Consider the following 8,568-nt stretch of genomic DNA (forward strand, 5'->3'; position numbering starts at 1 on the left):
CTTTATTTATTTATTTGAGAGACAGAGATCACAAGTAGGCAGAGAGGCAGGCAGAGAGAGAAAGGGAAGCAGGCTCTCCATTGAGCAGAGAGCCCGATGCGGGGCTCGATCCCAGGACCCTGGGATCATGACCCGAGCCGAAGGCAGGGGCTTTAACCCACTGAGCCACCCAGGCGCCCCCAGTGCGCAATTTCTTATTTTAATTATCCTTTTATATTTATGATCATGTTATCCTGGACAAAAAGTTCACTGCAAAAACAATGAACATATCCTCAGAAACCGTGAATTTCTAAGTTACAGATCAGAATGTCTCCTGTCTCATTAACTCACTATTCTTGCACCGTACTTAGTATATTTGCTGTTTTTGTATCAGATACTTAAATCAGACTTTATAAAAATCTTAAGACCAAGCCTTCAGATGATCTTTCCCCAGAGTCCAATCCAATCCTACGCTTGAACAATGGATCAGCGTCCGCTGGGCCAGCCTACAAACTGTCATGAACTTTGCTAATACAAGGTGGGATCACTGCCAAGCACTTGAAATACATGATTGTGTTTTAATAATAATTTATGTATATCTAGGTGTATATAATGCTTTGTGGGTCATTTGTTTGTAAAAATTTTATTTTTAAAGGTCAGGATAATCTGTGGCATTTTAAAAAAAATGTCAATTCAGTGCGTCGTTGACTCCTTTGAACAGTCTTTGATGAGAAATTGGTTAGAATGTTAGAAATTGGTTAGAATGTTAGAAATCGGTGAATGTTAAATCTTGGGTTCTACAGAGCTATTGGAGTGTTATCTCTTGGTTCTCTTCAGAGAGGACATTTGTTAACCAGATATTTGGGTTTTTCCCCCCACACAGAGTGCTATGATCTGAAAGTATGCCTTTAGATACTGTGAAGCCATTGTTTTCCATTTAGCCAAGTATCTACTTAAATTGCTGATGGATGTCCTCAAGAATTTAGTTTGATGGTTCTCTTCATTCATGGGTATATATGTATATATACATAGAGTATTAAGACTGCCAATGTCTTTGCTGAAAGTGGATACAGGATAGGAACTCGCTGTGTTTCGAATCTTCACTTCAGAGATAAAGAACTTATAAGCTCTCCCCTGTGCCAAAAGTGAAATGTACAATGTTTACAAATGTCTGGAATTTTGCACTGCCATAGGCTATGCTGAGCGTCTCCCAGAGGGTGATGACGGGAGTCGTAGGTTAGCATCTGAGGAGAGAGACTGAGGACCTAAAGCTAAACTGGAAGTGAGTGTCTGAGGTAGTGGTTGAGGTGACTCCCTGACCCAGTCTGGGGACAGTTTTTCCAGATTGCTTTGCGACATCCTGTCCGCGGAATGCGCTTTCCTCGGTCGCCATGGCTACATGCTTCCTTTATAGGAGCCAACGATCTCTTCTCTCCTGTGGGAGAGTGTCCCCCAAGCATCCTGAGATCTTTCGGTAGGAGCGCGCAATCCCAAGTAGTGCCCTTATTGGCGGATGTGGCATTGTCAAAGGAAAACCGCTGGGTTTACGGTCCCTCTGTCAGAGGCTTTCGGATGACTGAAAATGTGGCAGGTTTGTGGATCTGCAGACAGTGGTAGCTGATCCTTGGTTGCTTATCTGAGGTCCAGGCTGCCGCTGCCGCTGCACGTGGTTTTCCTCTACCCAGGATCCTTTCTCGTGTCTTCTGGGAGCATAGGACAGCGAGCAAGAGTCCTCATTTCTTGGGTGAGAATGGGTCAAGAATTTTAAAAAGGGTCAAATAGTACTGTCAGAGCAATTCTTTTCTCAGAGTTCTTGCTGTGATTTGGCACAAGCTCTTTTGAAAATAGACATTATCACTACGATTCTGACAATTTATTAGAGCACCTGATATCTTATCTCAAGGCATTTTTTTTTTAACAGTAACTACTTTGATGTCATACCTTTCTCCTTCCTTCTTCCCTTACTGTTGCTCTTTTTTCCTCAGAGTTCAAAGTGGTCTACTTTGGGATATTGCTTTTATACCAAAGGCTTTCTGTATCACCCCCCAGACGGTTGGAACGACTGTATATTTAGATAAGGTTCCTCTTTTCCCGTCAGTTCTGGGGAATATTTCTTCGCCAGGGGTAGGTGGTGGATTCTAGCAGTAAGGAAGGGAAGCTGTGAAATCAGAGCTACTGTCTAATAAAAAACTTGTAGTTGGGGCGCCTGGGTGGCTCAGTGGGTTAAGCTTCTGCCTTCGGCTCAGGTCATGATCCCAGGGACCTGGGATCGAGCCCCTTATCGGGTTCTCTGCTCAACAGGGAGCCTGCTTCCTCCCCCTTCTCTCTCTGCCTGCCTCTCTGCCTACTTGTGATCTCTGTCAAATAAATAAAAATAAAATCTTAAAAAAAAAAAAACCAAAACAAAACAAAACAAAAAACTTGTAGTCGAGACTTGCAATTGCAACTTCCTTTGTGTCCATGATGGGGCAGCAGGGGAATGAGCTCTCCCGTTGTCTCAGCACTAAGAAACAGAGGCCAGCCTTCCCCCTATGATTTGCCTCGTTTTTTTCCCTTCCTTTCAAAATAATCAAAACGTCTCCTTTGGTTTTTTTTCTTTCCTCCTTTAAGAAATAACAGAAAACGTTTTGAAAGGGGAATGAAATGTTTCTGGCCTCCTCGGTACTTGGCAAGGTAGCAGTTGTGAGCAGCCTCTGGGTAGGCCTCTGTCCTTAGTCTACAGGCAAGCACTGGGAAGTGCTTTTGGGATGGAGATAAGGAGTAAGATCCTTCACCAGCTGCAGTCCCAGTTGTCCCCTTTTTAAGCCTCATTTTTTTCATCTGTTAACATACATACTACCCTTTCTACCTCATCGTTTGTTATGGAGATTAAGGATGCTAGAGCAGCTCAACCTAGATACATTGCCTTGAATGATGTGTTGGAAATGGTTAGATCACTCTCTGGGGTATATATTCAGAATACCTCATGTCCTGGAAGCTGAGCATAAGCTCCCCTTAGTGCCTGCCTAGCAGGGCCTACGTGGCCTCCTCGTACGTACGCCTCTGACTCATCCAGCCTTTCCTTGGTCCGAAGCTCCTGACTGGGAAAGAGTTCTGTCTCTAGGATCTGAGAGAAGTGTGTGTAGGTTTGGAGAGTAGATACGGCTGCTCTGTGGTCTGGATGGACAAAAATGTTCTACTTGCACTTGAGTAGGTGGCCTAAAATGCGCTGTCAATACACAGAAAACATGCGATTTTCCAAATAACATATCTGGTCAGGTAAGCGTAATCAACATGTAGCAAATGTGGTTTCATAAAGTCGATAGAAAAAAGCTATGTCGGGTAACCTTTTGAATAGTGGCCCAGCTCAATAAAGGAGGAAAGGAGACATTTTCATGTGTTTTTTTGCCTAGTCCTTTTAAGCACCAATAAATTAATGGCTCTGTATCTTTCTGGGTTTTGCACTATGTAATGCTGTTAATACCTTTTGATTCTGTTGTGCTTTCTTGTGTATTAAATATTTTTCATTTTGCCATCTTGTGTCATGATTGGGGAAATTTGTATATCGCAAAATCTCACTTTCTGTTTTTATGTATAATCTGTAGTCTGGTTTGGGGACAGAATAGATTTTGCAAAAGAAGTTATGTACTTAAAATCAGCAGCGACTTTTGATAATTTCCTCCAGTCACCTGTTAGAGTATTATATTTCATTTCTAGGTTCCCAGTCCTTGAAGGGAACCTCAAGATTTCGCAGCATGTTTTTTAACCTTGAGCTGGCTAGGTAGGCCAAGTGGAATTTCCCCAACAAGAGCACTTGAGAATTAGCGACTATCATACGTGCATGTCTAGAGTGATTTAAGGCAAGCCTTCTCTCTAGGCACAAGTCTGTACTGAACTCTTTTGAGCCCACGAGGCTATCATTTTGTTCACCTTTGTTGCTGGAGAGACTTCAAAGGGTGAGATGACAGATTAGCCTCTGTTGAGCTGACACAGAGCTGCTAGGTGCAGGGTTCTAGTTTGTGTTTTAAATTGGGTCTAGTTCACGGGGTACTGAGGGTTTGTCACAAAGTACACGTTAATCACTTACCGGCCTCACGTCTGCTGAGGCCTCTAGCGGTGGTTCTTAAATTGGGAGGAGGATGACAGCCCTCCCTGAAAAGCTCATGAGCTTACCAAATCTACAAAAGCACAACATTGGACATTCGCTCTGACGAGCCTCATGGCAGCCGCTGGTCTGTGGCCCTCAGGTTCTGTTTCTTGGAGGGGTACTGAAGAAACCTTGGCCACAAAGAACTTGCTAGCCCACATTTTCAAAAGGTCAGGTCCTTACAGCTAAGACCGTTCAGGTGAGTGAAACAATTCAGCTCGCGGTCCCTGCAGGGCGGGTGCAGACTGGGCCACACTGCGCGACTTTTGGGGGCACGCTGCATAGGCTGTCTGATCCAGAGGTGTGTTATATACACCCGAATGAGGAGCTCCTGGGGCGGGGGGGGGTGGTGGTGTGTGACATGGAAATACCAGGGATAGCATTTTAAAATGAAAACAAAGCAAGAGGAGCATTAGAGCCAAAGGTGAAGCCAGTTTCTGTGTCCACACAACCCTTGAACGTTTTGTGACCTCTTTAAGGTACTTTGTAATGATTCCAGCCGCATCACATGTTTGGTTTTCTGGGTTTTGTGCCCTACTCATCTTGAGTCCTGGTCCTGTAGCTTCATCATTGTTGAATGTAGTCTTTTTCTTTTTTTTTTAAGACTTTATTTATTTATTTGACAGAGATCACAAGTAGGCAGAGAGACAGGCAGAGGGAGAGGAGGAAGCAGGCTCCCTGCTGAGCAGAGAGTCCAATGCGGGGTTCGATCCCAGCACCCTGGGATCATGACCTGAGCCGGAGGCAGAGGCTTTAACCCACTGAGCCACCCAGGCGCCCCGTTGTTGAATGTAGTCCTGAGGCCAGAGGAAGGCGAGCTGAACGTAGCAACTGATTTAAATTGTCATCGGCAGACAAATGCCGAGTTGGTGATTGTTTGCCAGAATGTGCGCAAATCCGTTCTCTAAAACGTAATTTAAAAATTAGTGCTATTAGGAAGATTTCAGGTCATTACAGAATTCGGGATATGGGGATCATGTCACGACATAACCTTCCCAACCCGAAACTCATTTCCTTTCTTTCCTCTTCAAAATAAAGTATGGGAGTTCCTTTCAGTATGGCTTATTACTTACTTAGTGTTCCTGTGAGCCAGATCCTGCTCGGTACCGGGACCAGCACGGTGAATTAGGAAGCTCCCTCAAGTTGCCTATATGTAGTCTTAACAGTGGACTTGGGGACATCTGGCGGTTTCCACACGGACCGAGGAAACAGCAGTGAGAGAACTACCTGTGAGAGCCGGGCTTGTTTGTGATCGTTCCCGTTGTTCTGTGCGACTGGAGCAAGGGGTGTGGCCCGAGAAGAGACGAGAAGGCACTGGACTGTCGGAGGGGCTAGAGGATGAAGGTGTGCTGTGCCAAGCCAGGGAGTTCGAGCCTTATCCTGAAGGCCCTGGAGAACCATCAGAGGATTTTAAGCAGGTGGGGGGGCTTGATCTCATTTGCATTTTTGGAAGATTCTGGCCTCATGCATTGTTAGACTAGACTAGAGTGCTGGCCAGACTAGAAGCAAGGATAACAGGTTGTGGCAGCAATCTGGGCTAGAAACAATGATATTCCTGAGGCGATGGCAGTGGGCCTGGAAAAATAATAGTAGATAACATTGACTAAACACTTAGTAGGTGCTGACCTGGCATTTATTATCCCATGGGGTATTTAAAGCTTAGAGGAGCTAAATAACATGTCCAAGGGAATTAAGAGTCACAGATTCAGTCACTAGCTAAAACTATTGTGTCTGAGACAAAAGCCCAAAAGAGGTGCATGGATTTGGGGCGCCTGAGTGGCTCAGTCATTCAGCTTCTGCCTTCGGCTCAGGTCATGATCCCAGGGTCTTGGGATTGAGCCCCTCCTCGGGCTCCCTGCTCGGCGGGAAGCCTGCTTCTCCCTCTCCCACTCCCCCTGCTTGTGTTCCCTCTCTGGCTGTGTCTCTCTCTGTCAAATAAATGGATAAAATCTTAAAAAAAAAAAAAAAAGATGCATGGATTTGAGGGAAACCCAGGCAGAAGGGACTCACTTCCTGAATGAGTCACTGGGGCTGTGAGGGAAGGGGAGGAGTCAGGGGTGGCTGGGGCAGTTGGTGGACGGCCCTGCTGTTCACTGAGGTAAAAATTATGTGTAGAAGGGTAGGTTTGTGCTGGTGGTGGTGAGGTAGGAAAAAACGATGAGTTTTGTTTGGGTTATGTTGACTCTGTGCATATGAGAAGATCCAAATGGAAATAGACCCGTGGAAATATTCTGTATCTTACACTTCATAGGTCCCGCGGATACTGTGGTGAAGATGAGGAGGAAGGTCCTCGCTCTCGTGGCTTAGGGAAACTGGCCAGTTTAAACACATAGTATTAATGTGGTGCGTGTTCTGTTAGGATGTGCTGCTGTGGGAAATAGAGAAGAGGGGCCCAATCTAGTCAAGGGTTGATCGACCAGCCTCCTCGAAGACACGAGAAGCTGAAAGCTCAAGGGAGGAGGGGAGTTGGGAGAGGGGAGCGTCGAGATGAGAGCTGGTGTGTGAGGGCTTTTAGGTGAGGAGCTCATGGCATCTGGAAGACTCTAAAGTTCAGTGTAGTTGAAAGCATGGAGGGAGAGAGTGGAGTCTGAGGGAGGAGGCAGTTGGGATAAGAGTTTGAAGAGAATGGAGATGGTCTGAAGTGGGAACTCTGGGGAATAGGAGAGAAAGGACCAGGGAAACCTGCAAGGCCATTGCCGGACACGCCCTCCCTGTCCCTGGCCTCAGGGACCAGACCATTATCCCTGCGCACAGGGTTCCTCAGCCTCAGCACTATTGACACTGGGGACTGGGAAATTATCTGTTGGTGAGCGGGGAGTGGCCTGCGCCCTGTGACATCCCTGGCCTCTACTCAAGATGACAGAAATATCTGCAGCCACTGCCGAATGTCACTTAGGAGAGACTCCCCTCTGGTTGAGACCCCATAGGCCCAGCCGCCAAGTGTCTCCGGACGTAACTCACACCGCGCGCGCAGATGCTGTTACCACGCATTCACGTCCCCAGCCGGGGCTCGATTCTACCTGGTTCTCCTGTTGTTCCCCTGATAGTTGAAGTGATGGTTCTAACCTAGAGGACAGGAAGAAGGAAGTGAAGACAGGTTATTTAGCTTCTCTAAGGCGCAAATCTGTCCTGGGCTGATAGAAGTCAAATCAGCACCTACAAAGTGTTCAATAAAGATTTTCTATCATTGTTATTTGTGGGAGGGGCTGATGGGAAACGGGAAGCCTGAACGAAATGGGAAGAATGGTATGGTAAGGAGGGACTGAGAGCAGAAGGGACAGGCTGCTGTGTTCCGAGATGGACTGATGCTCTAATAGACTTCAAAGACTGGGGGAGATCAAATTGTCAAAACGTGCCACTTCTCTCTGCCATCCTTTGGAGAGGATTATGCTCCCCGCCCCAGTGACAACAGGCTTGTCAATGAAATGTGAGTGGGAGTGAAGTGCACTACTTTTTTATTTTTAAAGATTTTTAAAATTTATTTGACAGACAGAGATCACAGAGAGAGAGAGAGAGAGGAGGAAGCAGGCTTCCTGCTGAGCAGAGAGCCCAATGCGGAGCTCAATCCCAGGACCCTGGGATCATGACCTGAGCTGAAGGCAGAGGCTTAACCCACTGAGCCACCCAGGCGCCCCTATTTTTATTTTTTTTTGAGAGGGGAGGCGGGGCAGAGGGAGAAGGAGAGAGAAGGAGCCCAAGGTGGGGCTCCATCTCACAACCCTGAGATCATGACTTGAGCTGAAGTAAGAGTCAGAACGCTTAAGCAACTGAGCCACCCAGACGCCCTGACTGTACTACTTCTGAGGTTTAGGGACCATTGTGGGGTTCAGTGGGTGCTCCTTCTCCCTAGTGTGGGGCCATCACATCCCAGAATGGGGGCTGCTCCTTCAGTCTGGCTCCAGGATTGACGAACATAGGGAGCAGAGCTGCGGCTATCCTGCCGTGGGCCGAGAAGCAAACATTTTATAGGAAGCCACTAAGATTTGGGGTGTGTTACTGCACTGACTTAGTTTGAGCCGATGGTGGAGGCGGTGAGTGTAAGTCCCACATGGAACAGAGTGAGCGGTTCAGGCGTCGAGGACAGGGAATTTCTTCATGTCGAGGTGCTCAATGTGGGAGGTTCCTGTGAGGCTGGGGTGTTGAAGGGGGCATTCACATGACATTGATCCCACCCAGGATCATGGCAGGATTGTAGGAACCCAAGGTCTACAGTGAATGAGCGAAATATCTGGAAGGTAAGCAGATGACACAAAAAGGAGGGGTCAGAGTCTCAAAAGAGCAGAGATTTCTGTGCGGAGGGATAATGGTCTGTGGACAGTGCAGGGAGGCACATCTCCTGTACTGAAGATACAAGGGGTATGGGAAAATGACCACTGGATTTCTTTGCAAAAAATTTTATTTTTATTTATGTGACAGAGCAAGCACACAAGCAGGGGGAGAGGGAGAAGCAGATTCCCCGCTGA

The sequence above is a fragment of the Enhydra lutris genome, unplaced genomic scaffold (genome assembly GCF_002288905.1).
Source record: "Enhydra lutris kenyoni isolate GAN:26980312 unplaced genomic scaffold, ASM228890v2 scaffoldscaffold25, whole genome shotgun sequence".
Lineage (NCBI taxonomy): Eukaryota > Metazoa > Chordata > Mammalia > Carnivora > Mustelidae > Enhydra > Enhydra lutris.